The sequence below is a fragment of the Geospiza fortis genome, unplaced genomic scaffold (genome assembly GCF_000277835.1).
Source record: "Geospiza fortis unplaced genomic scaffold, GeoFor_1.0 scaffold206, whole genome shotgun sequence".
Classification (NCBI taxonomy): domain Eukaryota; kingdom Metazoa; phylum Chordata; class Aves; order Passeriformes; family Thraupidae; genus Geospiza; species Geospiza fortis.
In genome coordinates, this window is record NW_005054311.1 from 3385112 (window position 1) to 3408562 (window position 23451).

Sequence of the window (23451 nt, forward strand, 5' to 3'; positions counted from 1 at the left end):
CACCCCCGCCCCGCCGCCTCCGCCCGCCCCCAGCGAAGAGAAACAAAACATAACCCCGGCACCGCCACGCTCTCCCTCCTTCTCCTCTCGGCTTTTGGTGGTTGTTTTTTTGGGGTTTTTAAAATTTATTTTTTCTTTTAATTTTTTTTTCTTGGGATTCTCCTCTCTCCTGCCAGACTGACTTACACGTTCTTGATAATTTCTCTTCCCCTCATTTTTTATACTCTTCTCCCTGCTTCCAAACCCTGTGTCTGTGTGTTTCAATACTATCACAACCTCTGCTAAAAATAGATCTTTTTATACCCTTCCTCCTCTCTGACCCCATCCAACACCCCTTGTTAAGGTGAGTTGTGTCTTTTCATCACTTTTTTCCTTGTGTGTTGGTTTTGTTTTTTCTTTTTGGTTTTGGTTGGTTTTTTTTTTTGGTATTTTGGTTTCTTTTTTTTTTTTTTTGGGTTTTTGGTTTTTTTTTTTGGTATTTTGGTTTCTTTTTTTTTTTTTTTGGTTGTTGTTGTTTGTTTTGGTTTTTTTTCCCCATTTAGGGCAGGTTTTAGGGAGGAGGGGATGTGGAGGAGAGAATTTCACGGGGAGTCAGGCAAAGCCTTATTTTGTCTTCTGCAGCCTCAGCATCATTCCGGACTGCTTCCTTTTATCCCAAGGATGTAGCTAGCTGATGAAAGTGGGGAACTACTCTTCCTTAGCGCTGCATGCTTGGGAGCCACAGCAACAGCAGGAAAAAAAAAACAACAAGCTTCTCCTTTTCCCTTCGTCCTACCCCCTGCTCCCTTCCTCATTCCCTCCTCCTTGCCGTGTCGTTTATTTGGTTGTTTTTGTTTTTTATTTTGGTGGGATATTTGGTTGGGATTTGGTGGTGAGTGGGTGGTTTTTTTTTGGTTTGGTTTTTTTTTTTTTTCTTTCTATGTGTATGCTTGGTTTCTGTTTAGAAGCAATACACAGGGGACTTGGAATGAATTGCATGTAGTGCCAAGGGAGCTCTGTGTGTGTGTGTGTGCACGTGTGTCTTGAGAGTGAGTGAGTGTGTGGGTGAGTGTGCAAAGCGCATTTGTATTTCGTGTTCCTGGGGTGATGAGTGTTAAAGCTACCAAACAGTCCCTGTACCTAGAGCAAGGAGCACAGCAGGGGCTGCTGAAGGAGAAGCTGGTCAGGGATGCAGGAAAGCCACAGAGTTCAGTCCCTTGTGCTCCAGAACATCTTTCCATAGATCATTACTGGCACCTTCAAGGTGATGGCTCCCATTCCTCTCCTGGCTTCTCACTAGAGGAGTGCAAAGAGGAAAACTTTACAGCTAATGAGAAGGGGTAGCATTTATGTTGCTCCAGCAGCCCGAGACAGTGTTATTCCAGGGATGAGTGGGGAAAATAAGAGTTGTGATCCAGAGCAAATGGATCGTTTGCTGTTACATATTAGTGTTCAGTGAGAAAAAGAGACATGAAACAGTATCAGTTTGGTCAGCCAGCGGAAGCATTGGAGTCCGTCTCACTTCCCAATTCCAAAGTTGTTTTAGACTGTTTTTCATTCTTCAGAAAACTGTGCCTATTGATGGCAGAAATGTGCTTTTACGGTAAAACAGTCTATTATAAATCTGCTGGGGAACGATTTATTATTCAGAGGCAATCAAGTAATTTATATGTTTCATGAATTTCCCCCAAGTCTTTTAGTGTGCCTTCAATTATGTATTTTACCTATGTGTGTGAAGCGGGGTAATATAGATTTTAGTTGCATTTTAACAAGGTGTTAAGGCATAACTTGCAGGGTGCCATTTGCAAAGTGTCACTTAATATGAAGCAAAATAACAGCCTCTGTCTCTTTTTCATGGATTTTTCACATCTCTCTTGTTTGTTTCAAAACAAGCGGCTATTTTGCTTAAGAACTTAGAAGGAAAACTGGCTTCACAATGGTACATGGTTTCAGATATTAGCTCAAAATTATTAACAGTTGTCTGGCTGTGAGACCTGAATTTACTTATAAAATACAAATACAAAGTGAAAGAGCACTTGGTATACATGGTTTTCTAACAGGTTGAATCATTTTTGTATCTAAAAGTTTACAAATGAGCTAAAATGGTTGTTGTAATCTGTGTTTAAAGGCCTTCATGGATACAGGAACATTAATGTTGCCTGTCTAGTTAATGCAATTCCAAAATATCCTGTCTTTCCACATGCTGCATAGATAACACTCAGTAAAAATGAGCAGTCATGGAAATAGTCTTGTGCTATCGAGGGACCTTTCATCATTTCTTGTTAGCCTAAATTAAAATATTTTACACAAGTTTGCCTTGGATTTTTTTTTTCTGCTGTGGCTGGCTGATTGTGAAAGTGGGAAGCATGCTTTGAGTGAGATGTGACATTCCTAATGCTTGATAGCTGTGAGGGGAGAGACACCTGATGTGCTGTGTACATCATTCTTGAAGGGATGCAGGGTAAGAAAAAGGGATGGAAAACGAGCACAGTGCACTGGCAGTTTAGATAAATAAATATGGGTGATGCATGTTAGCTTGTCATCTGCAGTTCTGCTGAAACCTGACTGCTGGCTAAACATATTTTCTTGGTAAGCACTGCAATGTGATACAATTTTTCTGGTTTGATAGAGTTTGCTGTTAAAATCACATGTAGCACAGAACAGTTCTTGTTCTTTAGATAAAAATCATGGCACCTCCTTTTAATTCACTGAAATATCCACTACTCCTACTGAAGTCACCAGGAGTTACCTGTGATCAGCACTCTTCATGGTTTTCTATCTCACCATGTCAGGATTTAGGATATTTCCAAAGGATGCTATTGACAGCAGATCTCATTTTGTTTAGATTTTACTTTGGGTGCATATTGTGTGTTTACAGGTAGACACTGTCTTTTACCACAGCAACACTAAAATATATCAGGAAATGGAAAACTCTTAATATTGGTTTTCTCAGGAGCTTTTAAAGAGAATTCTCCCAGTGTCCTTTAACTGTTTCTGGAAAAGCAGTGCTCAGTTCAAAATCTACACACTAGAACCCTTTAGTTGGTTGCTTAGCTGTTGTTGGAAAAAAAAGAAGAATGTTTGTACACAAAAAGAGCAAGTCATGTGTTTGGGGTTTTTTTATGACAACTGAAAGACAGGAGTGCTTTCAGCTGGGTATGACAGTGTTGAAGTAAGGTTAATGTTGAGTTTGATCTGGGGGTTGTTCCCACTGGCATGAGTGACAACACACCAACACTTAGCTTATTCTGTAATGTACTAACCTAGATTAAACATCTCTTTAACTTATATTTTGAGATTTGGATATGGCATCAAACCTTTGATTTATTCACTTCTAAAGCCTTTTTGTTTGTTTTGTTTTTGAAACAAGTCTTTTAAAGCTGTGAACTTCTATAAACAAAGTAATGGAGTGTTCAGAAGTCACTCCAACTTTGTGGACCTTATTGCTGTGAAAGTAAGGTGGGATTTCTCTCTGCTCACCAACTGAAATTATTTTCTTGTCTTATTGCACCTTGCTATTCTGCAATGTGATTCTAAAATGCTTAATCAAAGGAGTTTTTATTCTGTGGATGTGGTGGTTCCACTAAAGAAAAACATGTATTTTGTCTTGTCCTAAATAATAACTACCCATCAGGTTCAGTGACATTTTGTTGCAGGGCAAAGTTGCTGTTTCATTTGGGTGTATTTATCAAGGAAACTGTATTGATGATGGACTTTCTTGGAGTTTTAACATAGTAAATGAGAATTATCACAGGGCTGCCTGGTAATTTTGGGGCTGGGGTGCAGTGGTTTTATCTGTATCCATGCAGAATGCAATTACAATATACATTAAAAATCAGTAGCATCTGAAAATATTAAACCATTTTTCTCTTTAGATACCTCTTCCTTTACCAGTTTAAAATGGTGCTATATATGTACGTGTTTCCATCCGAGTGTATATTTGTAATTTTAACGCGTTTAGATGAATGATGTTACCTTAAACAAAGATGGCTATTTGCATTTTTTCTGCTAGAAATACAGTCTTTATAATAAAATAGGTATTTTTCTTCTGTTGTACTTGCTTATGCATAGAAAAAAATTAGTATTTTCCTCCTGAGAAATGTGTTACTCTGAAGAACCAGATGCTGAACAGATCTACTAGCAGTTCCTTTCCTAGTCTTGGTGCATGTGGATGAGTGTCAGAGGTAACAAGTGCTCAGGCATGGCAGGGACAGGAGGAGGGTGGCTTTCTGCAAAGCAGGGGGTCTAATGATCTGGTGCTGCACTGGCTGAGTTGTTCAGGGCTAAGAGAGCAAAGCCCTCCCTCGCCCTTAACAGTGATATACTCCTCTGTCTTATGGTTTGCATTCATCAGTCTGCTGAGTTTTCCCTTTATTAGATAGGGACGACTTAATTACAGTCTGGTAGGGCTAACACAGCTCTCTGATGACAACTGTTTGTAGGAGATCAAGTGAAAAGTAATTCTGAAGAGGGGTCTCCAGATACGGTGTTTCTTTGTGGTATGTTTTTATTTACTCCAGTTTTCCATGGATTTGCATCCAGTTATTCTACCCTACTTGCCAGCGCAGGCTGGAGGTTGTTTTGTGTGCAGAAAGTGTTTGTAGGAAAGGGAAAACAATGTTATTGTTAACTTTAGACAACACAGTGTAACTGCTCCACCAATTCTAACCAAATGCAAGAAGAGCTGTGGCACTGGAGCTAAAATGCTCAGAATTTGCTTGATATAAATATGGTATTTCATGTCTCATGAAGAGAGACACCTTTTTAAACATAATTCAAAGAGAATGCATTTTTTGGAATGAGTTTTACTGTAAGTCCCAGTGATCACTCATGTCACAAAGAATCTGCTAGGAGCAGCCCAAGTAATTACAGGTTAAAGTGGGGTGAGGCAGTTCCTCCTACTCCATCCACTGCTGCAGCTCCATGCTGGTAGATGGGTACCTGTTCCAGCACTGCCATTGTATCAGTGACAAAACTGAAATTTTGTTTATAGGGTGGTATACATAATGCACTATTGATTCCTGCTAGCCTGCAAGGCTTTTTACAAAGAGTATGAATCCAATAATTTTCATTATGGATCTTGCAACATCTGACTTTGTCATCTATGCATTAGATATATTTAGATGCTGTGAACACTTAATCCAAGGGAGCAAAATGCTTGTCTTCTGTAAATGACAGAAAAAATACCTAATTAGTTCATTCATTTGGCCTTTTGAGGTGTGGATGGCTCAGGACTATACATTTCTTGATTACAATTTGGCTCTTAGTTTACTTAAAAATAGTTGCAGAAGGATTTACTATTAATAAATTTTTACAAGCTCTTTTGTGTGCATTTTAAAAAGTAATTAGTTTTATAGCAAGGTCTTAGGGCCAACCCCAGAAGTCTGATGAGAAATTAGTCCTCTTATTTAATAATAGTTAATATAAAATTTCATTAATTAAGTGACATGTTGTTGTGGTTTAACGCCAGATGGCAACTAAGCCCCACACAGCCACTTGCTCACTGCCCCACCAGCAGGATGGGACAGAGGATCCAAAGAGTAAAAGGAAAAACTCATGGGTTGAGCCAAGGACAGTTCAACAGGTAAAGAAAAAGCCACACACATGAGAAAAACAAAATGAGGAATTCTTTCATCACTTCCTCTGATGTGGCAGGTGTTCAGTCATCCCCAAGAAAGCCTGGGTCTGTCTGCTCTAGCAGTGACTTGGGAAGACAAAACACTATCATTCTGACCATCCCTCCCCCCAGCTCTGTATGCTGCACATGATGCCATAGGCTAAGGAATATCTCTTGGATCAGTTGAGGTCAGCTGTCCCTGCTGTGTCCCCTCCCAGCTTGTAAACCCCCAGCCTCCTCACTGGTGGGGTGGGTGAGAAGCAGTAAAGGCCTTGACACTGCACCAGCACTGATCAGCAGTAACAAAAGTATCCCTGTGTTATCAACACTGTTTCCAGGAAAAATCCAAACTCCAGCCCCATACTGGCTCCTGTGAAGAAAATTAGTTCTATCCCAGCTAAAACCAGCACATGTATATAGTGGCATAGTCTGTTTCAAACATACTGGTGCTTTACATAAAACAGTATCTTTTATAATTAGTATCTTTAATAATCTGGAGGTCCCATAAAAATTTTTTAATCTGCAATCAAATTTTGAAAATTTTGTGCAAATCAAAGTGGTAGAGTGCTTTGAGCTCTAGTAGAATAAAACGCCTTGACTGTATGATTCTCTTACCAGTCATACCATTGCCATTCTTTCACCTGGTGAATTCGTAAAACATCTACAAGCCAACCTTAGCAATTTCAGGCAATATCTTTAGGTCATGGTGGCTGCCTCAGTAACCTTGAGCACATCAGTGTTCAGAAACAATGTGGTGAAAGACAGGGAACATGATCTGGGAAGGAAATAGGATCCTGAGGTGGGCTTAGAAAACCCTTCAGGATAAACAAAAAAGCCTGTCTTTCTGAAGGTGAAGACAAGTACTCGGCCATGATGTTCTTCCAAGCTTCTTTGGACTTCCTTGCCAGACAAAATGCGAGTGTTTATCAGCAGTGCAGAAACTTAATGAAATTTTGTAGAATCATGGAACCATAGAATGACTTGGGATTGAAAACGATGTTAAAGATCATCTGGTTCCAAACCTGTGATGGCCACCTTCCAGGCACATCTCAGAGGAGATCAGGTTTCAAATTTGTATAACCTAGCTGAGGCTGTAACAGGAACAGAAAGGTAGAACTTAGCAGATGTAAATACTTGTATTTAAATAAGGATGTGAATGGTTCCTTCTCCTGTTGTGATATCAATGGAGAAGTGTGTTCTGTTTCATTTGTGTGCCTTTTGAAAAGGTTTATACATTTCGCCTTTATAGTATTGAATGGGGAACAACTGAGGCTGTAAAAGTATGGAAGTTCAAAGTTAAGGCTTAGCTTTCACATAACCATTACAGAGGCATGGTCCATGTCTTAAGAGCTCTCATTGCAGGTCTTAGATCCTCCTAGATCCTCCTTTAGATCTCCTAAAGTGGCACTGAAGATGGGGTTTGTGTGATGCTGTTCCTACCTGTAAAACGGGATAGCAGAGCTACAGCTAAATACAGCAATTCCTATTCCTGTTAAATAATTTCTTGACTTCAGTAGGATTTCTTGCCTAAGTGAGAGACTCCAAACAGGCTGGTAGAGCACTGACAACAGGGAAGGTGTGAAGTATCTATTATTATTACTTCAGAGAATCTTATCTTGTATGAGATGGCTCGTGTTTCAGGCAGTCTGCATAACTAAACCAAAATTCCTTGGCACTTTCATTTGATTTCTGCAGCACGACACTGCTTGATTCCATCACAGGATGAAATAAATTGAGAGTTCTTTCTAAAATCTGAGGTCTAAATAAAGCACATGTTAAGTATAGGAATCTTTTAAATATATTAATTCTATATGATAAAAAAATATAATCTTTTAGCTTTATGTTTTTGGTTGTCCATCTACATGCAAGAAATTATTTTGTCTGTATTTGGATTTTCACCTATATAAAAATATTTTATGAATAGAAGCAGGTGGATACTTCATTGGTTACTCTTTACATGTCAGAGATGAGATACTGGTGAGGCACTGGAACAGGCTATGCACAGAAGTTGTGGATGCCCCACCCTTGGAAGTGTTTGAAGCCGGGTTGGATGGGTCTTTGAGCATCCCTGCCCATGGCACAGGGATTAGAACTAGATGATCTTAAAGATCCCTTCTAACCCAAACCATTCTATGTTTCTGTGTCACAGACATCAACTAATTAGTCATCTCAGCAACCCCACCCTTGAGTTTTGTAGTGCACAGACAAAATACTAAGCAGCAATAATAGTAAAATAAAAGACCAGAAGAAGGTAATTTATTTTCCTTCTCTTTTTACAGTTAGTTTTCAGTGGTAATGTAGGGTAGAGACTAGAAAAGAATTGTAAATGTGACTGTTCCTAGCCACCAGTTTAGTTTTAAAGCTGCATTTTGAGTGGGGATAGGTGCATGTGTTAGCATTTGGGATTGGCAGAATTCTCCTGCCTGGCAATACAGAAGAATCTGGGAAGAGGAGGATTTTGATTCTTTCGAGTCTGAAGGTGAAATCTGCAGTGCCATATGGATAATATCAGATCCTTCACTCCTGTGAGATCTTTCCAGTATGTATTGCAAAGGCAAACTCACGCTTGATCATCAAGGCTGAAATCTTAAAAGCAGCTTCTAAATTTGCACTGTCATGCAGATTTTGCTTGTGTGTGACACATACAAGTGCAGTCTAGAGGTGTAAGCAATGTGAGGCAGAATCAGGGATAGTAGAATATATGGAACCAAAGAAATTTTTAAACAAAAAGGTAATAAAGTACCTGCATAAGCAAAAATTAAAAAAAAAAAGTGTGAGGGAGTCTTTAAGAGAGGATGGAAGAGGGAAAAGCATTGCTCTGGGATGGGATTAATAAGATTTAACAGAATGTGAGATAAAAGGCACATAACAAATATCAGAGATTGGAGGCTGGATTGGAAGAAAGCACAACTAATGTTAGAAGGCAAAATTGCAGGCTGAAAGGGAGCTGTACACTGACAGTTTAAAGTATAGTTTCAAGATCAGCTTAAGTTGGTCTAAATTCCAGCTTCTTCTGCAGAGGGAGTCCTGCACAATCCTCCTTCTTTCCTCTGAATAGTGTGCTGCAACTGGTAATATAAAAAAAAAAAAAAATATTTAGCCCAGTCAGGTCCTTGATCCATCTGACTAACTGCTCATATTAACACTACAGCTGCCTCAAGGCACAGTGGAAGGGAGGCGTAGGAAAAGGCAGCATAAAATTGACTTAGGCTGACGATGGATCTGTGCTCTTGGTCTGAAAGTCCTGGTGAGATTCTGAGTTATAAATTATTTAGAAGAGAGTCTGGCTAGGAAGACATGGAGTGGTAACACAGTAGAAGGAAGAAGCCACCTGGGACAGTACTTAGAGTGAGCAGTTAAAATGGCTACATGCAAAGGAAAAAATATGTTAAAAACATCTAAGAGGCAAAATAAAGCATTTAAAAGTCACAAAAAGAGAGTATTTATGTTGTCTTTGTATTTAATTCATGGGCACACCTGCTGGGCAGTCTTTAATTACATGATGAAGGAAGGCATTTTTCCTACTCCTCACAAGCAGCTACCCTGTCCCTCATGAGCAGAGGGATGTGCAGAGCAGTGCCTGTGACCTGGGGCTTGCTTCACCTCCTTGTGTTATGAATGACAGAGTCCAGTGCTCAGCAGTCCCGCTGGAAGCTTCAGGCTTCCATCTCACATCCTTCATGTGCATCTCCCAACAGAGGCCCCCAGCATATTCCATAGTGACTTTTTATTAACCCAGCATTTATAGCTCCCAAACAAAACATTTTTCTGCCCCTTTTATCTCAGAGCTGCACCTGCAGTCTGCCATGCATGTACAGAATATGTTATGCTTACTTTTAAATGGTAATGCGTGATTCAAGTTTCTCTTGCAATAAGAAGAAACTATATAGAAGGATAAAAGTAAATTCAGAATAAAATGCCTTCAGAGAAAAGGAGGAAAAGACTAGAATATGTTTTTTAATGAATGAAATATAAAGCTCTCAGGTCTTACTGGTTATTTTTTTAATTATTTGTTTTAAAATATTAAATGGGGACATTAGATTATGCTGGAATACACAGACACATGCTAAACCACATTATGGATTCCATTCTTTAGAAGAGAGGGTTGAAAAAAAAGCAGTTTACCCAGCCCTGTGAGAAATAAGATGCGGGCAGATGATGTCATGCTGTCTAGACTGGAATAAAAGATGTATTTTTAAAAATTTTAGCTAACTTACTTAAATAAAATATTTGAAAGTCTAAGAAATCATAAGTGCTTGATGATTATCTTGGATTTTGCTTTGATCGTGTTCTATGGGTTCTGGTGCCTTTTTATAACATTTTTTTAAAACTTTATTTTCTCCCTTTAAACATACCTATAGAGAGTTGTACGCTCCTAAGAAGATATGACTGATTCTTCTGGGTTATGCAGTTCAGTCCCTTGCTTTTGCAGCCAAGATGTCATATAATTCCTTTCATGTACTGATCAAACTCCTTCTTACAACTATTTAGGGAGTTTTTTACTTCCCATACTCCATTTGGAGGCTGTTCCAGTTTTCTGGTTTCTTTTCCCCTTAAATATGTTCATGGCCTGCTTTTATTACTTTGTTTTTGGACTACTTGAGCTGTTGTATTTGAGTTTCAATGTGAGATGTTTACTGACTCAGAGTGTGGAGCAGTCCTGCTCACTGCTGGACTTAAAAAGCAAAGTTCTTGCTGGACATAGGCCAGCTATAGTGATGACTCCTGAGTTCTTGTGAAGGATACATGATGGTGTAGAGTTAGGCACAATAGGTTTCTGGTCATGCTCCTCATTTATGGATGACTAATCTTAAACCAGATTTCACTATTGACCTTCAGAGCGTAAATGATATGTCAAGAGCCTTACCCTCATTTCTCTTTTGGGAGGTCTGATCTTCCAGTGCGCAGTGCTCCACAGGGTTTTTTGCAGACTCGTTTTCATTTGGCTTAGTTCTGGTTTCTCACTATAAATAGTTCAAGTAAAACAGAAGAATCTTTGTTTGTAGTTCGAAAAAAAGTCCTATTTCCCCTTTGGATTAAATTTCAGTTGGTGAGAGTTGAGTTCTTAGCATTTACACAGATGCAATATTCTAAGCATTAGTCAGTCTTTCAAATAGGAAGTAGCCATTATGCTCTAAGCAAAGTTATTTTAATATTGGACTATCTAATATTCTTAATCAAGAATGCATTGGATTCCATGTAGCTTTGGTACTCTGTTACTGATAAGTACTTCATTTGGGAGGCCAGAAATTACTAACTTTTGATTCTGAGCACATCTTTTGGTTTTAAAATTACTGGTAAAGGGAAGATGTATTTTTTATTTGTGATCTTTGAAGTATAATGTAAATAGAGGGCAGGGAGTTCAAGTGGCTGGCATTTTTATGTTTCAAGAATTTATTTCAACTAGCTTTCAGAAAGATGTGGATACCAATGTTGGCATACCCTCATGAGCACTGTGTGCTGGGGGTTCTGGGCCCTGCAGTTTAAGAAGAATGTGAAGGTTCTTGAATGTGTCCAGATGAGGGCATCAAAGCTGGAACATCTGTCCTGAGGACTTTGGGCTTGTCTAATTTGGAGAAGGGGAGGTTGAAGGCTGGCCTTTCTACAGCTTCCTAAGGAGAGAACATGAGGAAGGAGGTGCTCAGCTCTTCTCCTGGGTAGCCAGTGATGAGACATACGGGAATGGTTAAATCAGACCAGCAAAGGTCCAGACTAGAGATGAAGAAACATTTCTTTACTGAGAGGATGGTCAAACATTGGAACAGGCTCCTTGTAGAGGTGATTGATGACTCAAGCCTGTCAGTGTTTAAAAGGTGTTTTGACAATAACGTGCTTGAACTTTTGGTCAACCCTGAATTGGTCAGGCAGTTGGACTAGATGATCATTTTATGTTCCTTCCAATTGAAATATTCTGTCCATATACAAGATTCTCAGTTTTCTATTTCTGTTCTTTTTCAAAAATCAAGGAGTAAAGTTGTGATATCGAACCTTTACATCATTTTCAGCTTTAAAGTCATAATCCCCTATGTGTGAAATATTTTAAGCAATTGTATACATTATTATGTTATACAGGTAGTTAGTATTTACCTAAAATAGAATTATTGCAGTTTTCTACTTCTTTACATATTATTTGTCATTATGGTTCTGTTGGAAATTTAACATGGATGGATAAGACACAGTTTTATTTATCAGATATTTTTAAAATACCACAGTAAGTAGTATTTACTGTATCAATGGTGTAATACTACAACAAGAAGCAGTATCTGAAACAGTAAAATTTCACAGTGAATGAAGCAGCTGGAACTGTAACTCATATCAGCTGCCCAACACCAAAAACTCCTTTGAGCTTTCTCCTGGGGCCGTTGACATTTGCCTTGCCTGCAGAATGACTATGCATGTTATCCACAAGGCATTAATCCATTAGTAATGAGCCCCCTTTAATCCTAGTGTAGATGTCCTCTTCCTGGAAAAGGGTGTGTGTCACAGCATAAAGATTTCTGTATACCTGTGTGAGCAAATAACTTCCCTCGTTGGATTTGTCCCATTTAACCTAGCAGGACTGCGGTTTGGAGTGTTTGTAGGAGTCAGCTCTGAGTCATATTTGTCCTGCAGACCTGGGCATGGAAGGGATTCAAAATCCATGTAGGGGAATAGATTTCCAGTGTGTGTGTGCACAAAGGTTGGGGCTGGGAAGGAGCCTAGAGTCCTTAGTACTAACGCTGTTCATCAGTCCAGGATGTTTATGCTGGCTTAAAAGAATGCAGCAATGCACACAATGTTTTGCAATAACAGCAACGTAAACAACACTTCTGTTGTTTACATTGCTGTTATTAAAGAAAAAAACAGAAAAAAAAGCCCACATTATTTTTTAATTAAAGAATTAAATATAGATCTGGAGAAAATATAATAATTACATGTCACGGCAATGTCTGATCTGTTTTCCGGGGATGCTTTGTATGCTTTTTGATTTCAAATTTCTTTTTCCACATGCTGTTGCTATGGTAAGAATCAACGCATGAGGGAGAGGTGTCATAGCAAATAATGTAATAAAAAATAACCTGTAAGAGCATTGTATTTCATGGGGCAACATAGGGACCATAGTTTGGAGTTATTACTGAAGCCTTGTCAAAAGAGTTTTCAAACTGTGGGTGGCACTTCATTATTCAGGGATTGTTTGTACATGACCAAAGCAAATCAAGAAATTCAACCTTTTTGTCAATAAAATTACATAAACTACAAATTAATTCTTACTTTCTTTAGAAAATATTAGGTCTTCCAGAAATCAAGAAGGGAAAATAAAATGAAAAGAAAAAAGAAAAAAAAAACCCAAAAAATAAAAGGAAGTATGATAGGGCAATAGAGATGAAGCTAAGCAAAGCAAAATCAGAGATTTTCGGCTTTTCTGGGGAGTATGGGGGGGAAGGAGGAGCAGAGAGGGATGATGTAAACCAAGGTTTTCTCAACTTTACTTTTAGTAATCAAGTCATGATAGAATTGGATGAGTACAAGAACATGGAAATACCAGCTGTGGCCTGTAACAGCATGCCAAGCTCCTACATAGTAAAGATTGATCAAAGTAGTTGAGTATTGAAAAACAGGCGGCATCTTCAGATGGTTCCAGACCTTATTGCTGCAACTCCATTACCAGGAGTACTTGTGTACCACAGCCTGCTAAACAGAGAGCATGTTGAAGGGAGTTTTGCATTTACTGAATAGAAGCTACCTATGTTTCAAAATGGGGTGAAATAAGCTTATCACAAGATGAGGCTGTACTTATAAAATAACAGCTGTAGTTACAGATTAATTAAATGCATGAGAAGAGGTGGAGAGGGGATTAGACACTCCAAGTTCTCTGAGTAGCCAAAGACATGGGATGACAGACTCTATTGGAAGGTCAGGAGATCAAAGTGAATCCTTATATTCAGTGGTAGAAGAGAGTGAGCTTGCCACACCACTATTCTAACTTCAATTCCTTGCAACAAGCCACTGGAGAAAAATCTATGAGTGGGCTTCTGGTCCCCTCCAGAGTTATGGCCTTTGGATATAGTAGACTCCAACCTAACTTGCCCTTTTGATAGCCAGAAACAGGGAGACTGACCAAGAGAATTTAATCCAAATTAAATGTTTATCACCATAAAACTGAGGGGTTTTTTTTTAATATGAATGGTTCCATCAATCCAAATGTTGCTTTAAACTGCCACTTAAATGCTATGTAGAAGAGTAGGTCTGTAATATTTAACCATTTGAAATGGAAAGTATAAAAATATGTTTAGTTAGGGGTTTAGTTAATTCTTCAGACTACAATGACTTCAGTTATTTTTTAAGCAGATGCCTCCTCAGTTAGGCAGTCAGTGGCCTCATGCCAAGCCCAGCATCCATTTGGAATCATGCAGAGTTTGCACTTCAGTAGTGTTTTAGCAGTGTGACAGGCTTGCCTCCAAATGTCCTGGCTGCAATTTGCTCACAGTAACCTCATTCAGACCCACCCATGTGTTTCAAGGGTTGGCTTTCTGCTGTTTAGCTGATGTTTTGATCCAACATACCGGATCTCACTTGCAGGATGGTTTGCAAACTCACAGAGCAGCAAAGTTGTGGTGAAGGTGCCTTCTTGGCAGCAGAGGAACTGGTTTTCTCCCGAGGAATGCTGCTGCTTGTTTGGTCCTCCTGCCTGTAAGCATAAGTGCTCTCACATAGTGTGACAACAGTGGAGTTAATTACAACCAAAGTTGAGGAAGCAGGAGGATAAGCTGTCAAAAAACTTTGACTTCTTGGAAAATCCCATTCTAGCATCACTCACTAACTTCCATCAGTATTAAAGAGGATTTTGCACCAAAGACCTCTCTGAAAATCCTGCTAAGCTTCTGTCTTTGTCAGTCCTAGATGTCTTTATTTCAGATCAGAGAGCAGAATTACTATTATTTTTAGACAGTTTTTCTGAAACACTGTTGGCAATGTGCTTCTTGCCTTCCTCCTCCTATCTCCTGTAACTCTTGTGTACATTCACTGATACCAGCCACATCTGCCAGGAGAATGTGAAGCTCAAAATACAGTCCACTCCCTAGAAGTTCTTTCAGATGTGTGCCTGTACAGATGAGGAGATGCAGACAGTAATGGACTCCAAGCCTTGACAGCTCCAGACCCTCGGCATACTCCAACTAGAGGGGTCAGACAAGGGCTGGACCTTCTTAGACAGCTGAGAGACTTGCAATCAACAGAAGCTTGTAGACCCTCTCTGTAGTGCTTTTGTTCATAACCCTGGCATGATAACCACTCACATCCTTCATGGCTAACCATGGCATTCAGGAATGCTTGGCACTGTGCAGACCTTTGCTTTCTGCTGCAACTTTTCTTAGAATTGTGCTAATTTGCATTGTTATTACAGCTTCTGGTGAGTTTTGGATAGCCATATATTTCACTAAATAGTTTCTTTTAAATGCTTCTCTGAGAAGGGTACTATTTTGAGGTTTAAAATGTGGACGGTCTGAATGAAAAGGAATGTTCTTCTTTCTAGTCCTGTTTTGAGGATGTCTTCTGACACATGAAACTTTCATTATCCTTTAATTATTGATAGGAAGCATTTTCTTACCAGCATAGCACTTACACACAGTAAAGTCACTTTTCAGGAGAAATTACTGCAAGCAGTTTTTGGATGAGTTTCAGTTTTGCAAATTGCTTAGGTTTTTTTCCTCTGTTTTTTCTTAGTATCCCATAAATTAAGGCACAAATTATAAGCAAGATCGTTATGCTGTCATGAATCACTCAAGTACTAATGGCCTAATGCACTAAGCCTTAATTAGTAATATTGTATTTTTAAAAAGACAATATTGTGAATGAAACCTGAGCATGCACTGTTTTATAACTGGGTTTCCCAGAAGATTTTAAATGGATTCCTCTTCTTAGTATGTTTTTAAATAATTGATACGGCCACTTCAAGCCCTTACTAGACAAACGAATTATTGGCTGCTGGTGACAAAATTTGGTTTGGGTATAATAACTTCACAGAGACATGGCACTGCATACATCTGCTGCTCTAATTAGAAAGTTTGCCTAGGGTGCTTGTATCAGAAAGAGTGGGAAAAAATAGTGCTCCACAATCTGTTGTAACAGAGTGATTCCTGCAAAATTTGATTTATACAAGATTTCTGTTTAACTCTTTCACTTCTGCTGGAACAATCTGATACCATTTCAGCAAATTTTATACAGTCAGGACCGTACTAGCCTTACCCTTTTTACTGGAGTGGTTGGAATTCGTGCAGTTGAACAGCATTCTGCTCAAAAAAAATAGCCGTTGATATGGGAAGAATTAATTGAAAGTGTAAAAGTAAGATTGGCTTTTCTTGTTGCTGATTTTAATTTATCTATTCACCGAATATTTCCTGGAAAATTATTAGTTTCAACAAATATCATGTGTGTTCCATGACAACACACAGCAGGAGTTTGGTGTCGTGGAACTATAATTTATTGCAGCTTTCTGAAGAAAGTTTAGTAGGCTTGGTGGAGAGTGTAAAGAGTGAGATCTTGTTCTCCTTAGACCTCATTTAAGTTAATAAATAATTCCAGTACAAAGAACTTTAAGGGCACTGAAAACAAAGCAAAGTGGAATTTAATTTAAAGAAAAGTAATCATGACAAAAATGTTTATGCTTTGAAGGAAATGAAATGTAGTCAGGCACATGAAATTCCCTGTTATCAACCAGTCAGAATGTTTCAGAGAATAGATAAGTGTCTTAAAGCCAGGTAAAAGTGTTGTGGCAGATGAAACTCTATTTTACATGTCAAATTATCTGTTCGTACTATGCTATTGTTGAACAGCAAAGAGGCAGAGCAGCTCTTCAGATATGCTAATGAAATGTTTATGAAAGCAAAATCCAATGTCAGAAATTGGAGAAATGTAGCAACCTGAGATGAATGTGTACTTCAGAATATCTGTGGTTATTTTGAATTTTCCTTGTCCAAATCTTTACAAAGACATGATGAGGCATTATGGTGCTGACATACATTTATAGACACACAGCCTGACTGGATTTAAATTTATTTCTTCTACAATGTTAATCTCTACCTAATCCAAATTTATGTAGGCTGTTAACTCAATGGTCAGTGTAACTACAAAAGTATTTTTCTTGTTTTCAAGACCACAAGTGATGATCGTAGAATAGTATATAGAATATTTAAATGTATCCACAAATTTGTGGATAAAAAGCATAAAGTCTTTATATTATTTCCAGGAAATATTAGGAATTTTCTAAATGATCAAAAGAAAGTGTTTTTGTTCCAGAATGTAGGGAGGAATTAGAAAGGAAAGAAGGAGAGGAAGCTACAAGTTGTTGTCATTTATTTGTTCCCCCAGCAGCAAACGCCTAAAAATCAAAGAAATCTGATTGGAATGATGAGAGACTTTAGATGACCTGGAGCTGAAGTTAAGTTTATTTTCCCTAGCAGGCATGCTTATAGTGTTCTATTTATGGGTATTTGGGGGGGTTTTAAAGTTTAATTTCTGCTGAACTGAAATATATGGTTCTAGGGAGGATCTCATAAGGGAGAACTATATAAAATTCCTTTCTTATCCTTCTAGATGATTTTTCCTTTTCAGTGGGTCGTCGGCTTTTATGCAGTGTGCTGTGTTCATTTGTGGACTAACTTTTGACATATGCATTATTTATGTTGGGACTGGTACAAGTTTTATCAATGATTGCAGTGTCCAAAAGAACATTAGGAAGAATGACGAACATTTTGAATGCACTGGTACTCTACAGACTTGTTCATGTTGGGCATACACCAAGACATTTTGCATATCCTTTCTCAATCAGTCTTGATACACAAGCAAAATTGAATTAAGTACAGAGTGGTATTTCAGCAGCAAAGATGCATTCCATTCTCATTTGTCCTGCTTGCCTCATCAGCCCAAAAGACCATATATACAGGCAATTTATTTTCTGCCCTTCTCAAGTCCCCAGGCAATGGTACAAGACCAAATGTATAACAGGAGGCAGTTTTCATGCTCAAATCACTTCCTTGTTTCAGAAATAATCACTCTGCAAAAATAAAATCTAAAAAAAAAAAAAAAAAAGAAAAACAAGGAAAAAAATTAGAATCAGAAGCTGATGGTCAAAAAGTGCAAAGGTGGCTAAAATCTAAAATGTGACAGCTTAGAGATATTTCCATGGTATCTCGTTTCCATGGCTGGGAGTTCAGGGGGCTTACATCTTTCTATGAACTTGACTTCCTGACCAACGAGTCCTGACCAACCTGGTATAAGGAGAAGCCTTTTTCCTTATCTAGGGAACTGTGGGAATCTGATGGCAAACACCATCACGGAAGATCTAGTCAAGCCAGAGAAATGAATGGGAGTAAATACATTTCACATCACCTGTGGGAAAGACTGTCCCTTCCAAGTGCAAGTTCACAAGCTTTGATTAACACTGGAAAAGCTTTTTGGTCATATATTTTCATGGGAAGCAGGTTTTTCTGCCTGCACAGGGTGAAAAAAAAGCAATGAGTTTCTGAAACAAAGTATTCAATCTTGTGCCACAGCACCACATGAGCAGGATGTGGCAGAATGTTGTCATAGCACTACATGAACAGTATAAGGATGAGCAGCCAAAACCCTAGCTACACATATTTTTGGGCACCTGTTAGTAGACACCGAAAGTTCCTTGGATCTTATCTGTAGCTGTGACAGAGAGCTGAACGAAATACAAGGCTTGAAAACAATAAGGAAAAAAGCACTAAATATTTTGAGTGTAATAAAACTATATGCCAGCAGGCAGCAGGGACTCACAGAATGAGAGTCTCATTAAGTTGTTATGTATGTGTTCATACAGAGAGATGTATGGAAAAAATACAAGAACTTAGATTTTATGTGGTGTTCTAAGCAGAAAAGAAGACAGTTCTTGTTAAAAAAATAAGGTAATTATTTTTTATGCCAGATGACCTAATGATTGGATGAAGAAAAATACAAGTGCTGTCAGGTGACTCTGAAAGTATGCTACAATACTTACTTTTTAGGCACGCTGTCTTAACCAGTACCAATTTTGAAGTTACTGATTTTGATAATCCTTTGAAAGTGCCCAGTGAACAGTCCTTTGTTAAAGCTCTGTCGTTTTTTTGCAGTGCAACTTATTGCAGGTTACAGAGCCGCACTACAGACTGGAATAATCTCTAAGAAGAATAGTAGAAGGAGATGCAGGGGGATCACTCAAAAAAACCTAGTTGCCTTATTCTAGTTTGGTATTATTGTTATTTGCACATGCTGCTGCAAATTATACCTAAACTGAGTTGGTACAATTTGAGACATGCCCTTGTCTCAACTATTTGTTATGTAATAAACATCATTATCTTCAATGTACCTCCTTTTCTTTGGTATAAGAATACAGTTGTGTATGGAAGAGTGTAGGAGACACTTTGATATATTTTCATTATCATTTCTTTCAAGGAGAGCTGCTATCCTGCCTGGGCTCCTACAGAGTCCTTCCAATACTTGAAGCATATTTTCTGCTGGTTGGAGAGTAGGTTGGGCAGTCACATTCACATGAATTGGAGACTTAATGAATAAGAGTGCCTCATACAGATGCTTAAAGGAATTTTTCCTCCAGAGCCTGCTCTTGTGAGATTTATTATGAGGAAGACTAAAGACCATTCCAGGCCAGTATTTGCTAAGTGCCTAGTTACAACTGAGATTTTTTCAATCATCTGCTGTCTGCCTAGATATTCACATTTTCCACAAAACACAACCCCAAGAAATGCATGTATGTGTCTAGTCACTGTGTGCTTTATTTTTCTGCAATGATATTGCATGGAATGCACTTGTGTATTCTGTGTAGAGAATCAGGTTTGAATTTCCTTATTTAAGGCCCAGTGTAGTTACAATCCTCTGTGGTTTTGACTTTCACTGTAGAGCTTCTCACAGACAGCTTTACTGGTGTTTTATTATGAGTCATGGTAGTCTGCTAGTCTCATCTGTTTCTGCTTAATCTCATCTGAAAATTTTAAAGTAATATTGAGCTTCCTTTTTACTGAAAGTTTAACCTGCAGGATAAAATATAAAACATTACTAAGATACTGCCATTTGACATGATTCAGTCTAGCATTTATATTTCCTTCAAAATCCACCCCAATAGCTAACATACAGAAGCACTGAAGTTTCTGACTCTGTGGGTAAGCTCAGTGTTGAAATCCCTCTTATTTATTTCACCATTTTGAATACTAACATATTCCACCACAAGGTCTCTCTCTGCACAGAAATATTTTAAATAGCTCTGTTAGAGCAGGTTCAAAGGATGATCTCTCTGACATGCATTCTTCAAAGCAAGATTACATTTCTCTGCAACAAAAAAATGTGTCTTACCTCTTCCCCTTCCTACTGTGAGTTGTGCCAGAGCTGTCATTTTTTCAGTACGGATTGTTTATAAGAAGGACCTATATTCTGCTGTTCAGCACAGTAGAAACCCTTGAGTTTTCAGTTTCAGTATATAAATATTGATTTTTGTACCTCACCGGTTTTGTTAGTTAAGTCAGAGGTTATAGCATTTTTTGTTGAATTAATGTCTTTAAGAAAGTAAAATATGACACCTTCCTGAAGACTAAGTGCTTGTTTCAGATAGTGACCATTTAATCCCAGCAGCTAACTGTAGTCTGTTTGGGGTGTTCTGTCTTGGATATGATGCATTTTGTTGCTTAAGAAAGTCCTTGTCAAAAATGACCACAGATAACTGTTTATGTGCAAGCTATGCAAAATTTACATATAGATTCAAGTTAAAGTCATCAAAACTCTTGATTCTTCTTAGATGTGTATAGCTATTCTTGATGCATTTCCTATAGCAGTTTGCTTAATTCTTTCAACATATCTTTAGATGAAACAGAAGTATTATTCCTCGTTAGAAAGCACTCGATTTTGCAGGACCCTCTTGATTTCACATTTCTGTTTTCAGTTCTTCAAGAAATTAAGAACAGACAATAAGTTAGAACTGGGAATGGTCCCAAACTTTGATCCAGTGGAAGTGCTCTTCATAAAAAAGCCTTTATAGCTAGTTATCCATGGAAAAACTGCACTTTGAACCTCAGGCTCATGCTGTGGGATTTGATTCCTAGAAGTCATATTCGTGGCTCAGTGACCAACCTTTGCTCTCTCTCCTGTGAACCTGACTTCAGAACTCCAGCCAACTGGAAAGCACTTCTGTAACCAGAATGAGAACAGCCTCAGGCTTGCAAAGATTACAGATAGAGGATACTTGGCAATGTGAAAAATCATCCTTGTTGGTGTATATTTCAGCACTTCTCTGAAAGCTCAGTTTTGCAGGTTGTTGTGCATTGCTCAGCCACCATCAATTTCCTCTGAAACCAGTGGACCAAACCCTCAGCTTCATAAATCAGAGAAACTGCTGCTGTCCCAAAGATATGCTTGATTGCTACACAAAAAAGTCACAGCAAGTCTGAAGATGGTTTGAATTTTCAGGTCTGTATATTTTAAGTCTTCAGTTCTACCCAATGCTTTTTGATACTAGGGAAATTTTCTCATCAAATAGATTTGTGGGGGGTTTTGATGCATAGATTAGGAAGTTCCTTTATTTTTTTCTTTTCAGAGAGTTGTTTTTTTTTTTTCAGTTTTTCAGGGTTTTTTTTAATTTTTCCCTATAAGCACTGTATGTCTCATTCCTCCTCCATTGATTAGTAAGATGCGAAAAGCCACCTCTGACTTACCAGCAATTCTTCTTTCAAGTACCTTCAGATGACATTTGCTGAATAGCACCAGTTGTGCAATATAAACATTTGGTGGCAACATTTCCGTTACTCTGTGCAGGTAGTTTCTGCCTCAGACTTGATGAGTTGAAGACTTGGTGGTGTTCCCCAGCAAATACAAGAAACAGATCTTCATTGCATTGAGGAGACTGTGGAAAAAATTGAGGGAAAGTGAACACAGCAAGTCCCATAACTCAGTACACCTGCTTTTGTCAAAAATTCCACAAGTTTGACCAACACAAACAAGAGCAAGGAGGGAATGGGACATGAAAGGGTAACAAGTACTCTTGTGTTTGCACTTGTCCTCATCCTACAGTCTTTCAAAGAGCTTCACAAAGTCTCCACACCAAGGGAGGTTTTTCACCCTCTGAGCCCTGGCAGCTCACCCTTAGGGTTTCACAATAACTCCTAGTCATGCCTGCATGGAGAATGGCAGCTCAAGGCTTTTTGTCATAAGGCTTTTTGTGTGTTAGTGAATCAGAATTTCAGTCTTGCAAGAAGGCACTCCCTGCTCAGAATCACTACTTTGTAAATGCTGTTCCTTTCATATTTAATTTTGAAGCTATTCAGCAGGGCAGCCACTTATAGCTCTCTCCTTCCTCTTCCAGGCTTTCGTTCCTTCCTGTTCCATCATCAGCATGAAGGAGGTATTTCACACTTAGCTGCAGTGCCTGAGTAGCACAACTGCAGATTTTGTTTGAGGCAGCAATCTGACTCTAGGTGTGCAAGCCTGTCTTCACAGGTGCAGTGGTGGCAATTTTATCTGCCTCTTAGTGCATAGGTAGGAGCAAATGTTCTTGCTATGCTATTTATTTAGTTAGAATCTGAGTATTACACCTTTCCCTTTGAATTGTACCTGAACATAAGGAAGGCTCAACTTTTCACAGCTCTTTTACAGTTTAATGTACTGCAGTTTCTTTGGTCACTGAAAGTGTCAACTTTACTATAAGGAGAGAACACCTTGTAAGCTGTCTCAATGAAGATATTGCCTCTCCATAACTGTCTTCCTAATCCTTTAAGCCTTTCCCAGCCCAAATTCCTGTGAAATTCATAGGAATGCAAGAAATCTAGGACAACAACTTAAAACAATTACCAAGATCAGTCTCTGTTTGAATAATGCAATAGTTGTATAAATATTGAAGTTAGGACTCTGCATTTCTGTTTGCATTATTTCTGGCAACTAATCCTTCAAGAAGCCAGGGGGTTCATAAGTGAGAACTGCTGATAGCTTACATAACCTTGTTTTGATGCTTGTTTTCATTGTGAATCCTTGCCTGGATATAGACCAAAAAAAATGCAGCTAAAATTCAGTTCGCTACATATTAATTTTTAAAAATTTTTAATTGTCTTTATAGGTGGCATGATAGCTAGCAAAGTAGCTACATCTGCATATATTATTTGAGATAACTTTCTATTTTTAAGGTCGGGACTATGAAAAAACTATTTGCATAATGACTGTTGGGGTATGGCAGTGCTACACAAATCTTGTCAATACAAGTGTCAATAGAACCAGGAGGAAGAAAAGTAATTGAGAGAGCTCATTAGCACTCCAAAGTATATATTGTTAGTTCCACAAGAAAATACTTACTGAGCTGACAAACGCTGGGAAAGGTTTTCCTTGCTGCAGATAGAGGGCAGTTTCTCATTCCCATTTTAAAACAATAGTTGCAATTAAATGTCTAATCAATACAAATACATACATAAAGCAGATTTACTGATAACTATTTACTTAAGCATGAGTGCACCCCAGTCTCCTTCTTTCCATAGTCTTTGCTTGTACTGCTCAGCATCCATTTCCTGCCATGTATTGGTGCTCAGCATCTCTGGGAATCTGGGGGGGAAAGATTTTGAGAAAGAGACCACTTTTCTCCTTTTACAAAAGAAGCAAATGTTAAAAAACTCAACCCAAACTTAAGGCTCAAAAACGAGTAGTTTGGGACATGGGACACTGACAAATGCTGTAGCCTGCCATACCCTTGCTCTTGCCCTGTGCTCCTCCCAGGTAGAGCTCCTTGCAGCATGTTCACAAAGGATGTGCCACGAGCAGTCAAGCTGCCATTCTGAAACTGGTGTCCAAGCAGCAATATTCTTGACTAATTTTGAATCTTCTAATACAAAATA

General features: G+C 38.5%; 1 long non-coding RNA gene across 1 annotated transcript in view; it reads left to right on the forward strand.

The window, feature by feature from the left end:
• Positions 1-14: 14 nt before the first annotated feature.
• The window catches only part of LOC115947717, a 189369-nt gene continuing 165932 nt past the window's right edge, over positions 15-23451 (forward strand). The window contains exon 1 of the long non-coding RNA XR_004081571.1: positions 15-343. This is a non-coding gene — a long non-coding RNA (uncharacterized LOC115947717). The remainder of the gene's footprint in view (positions 344-23451) is intronic.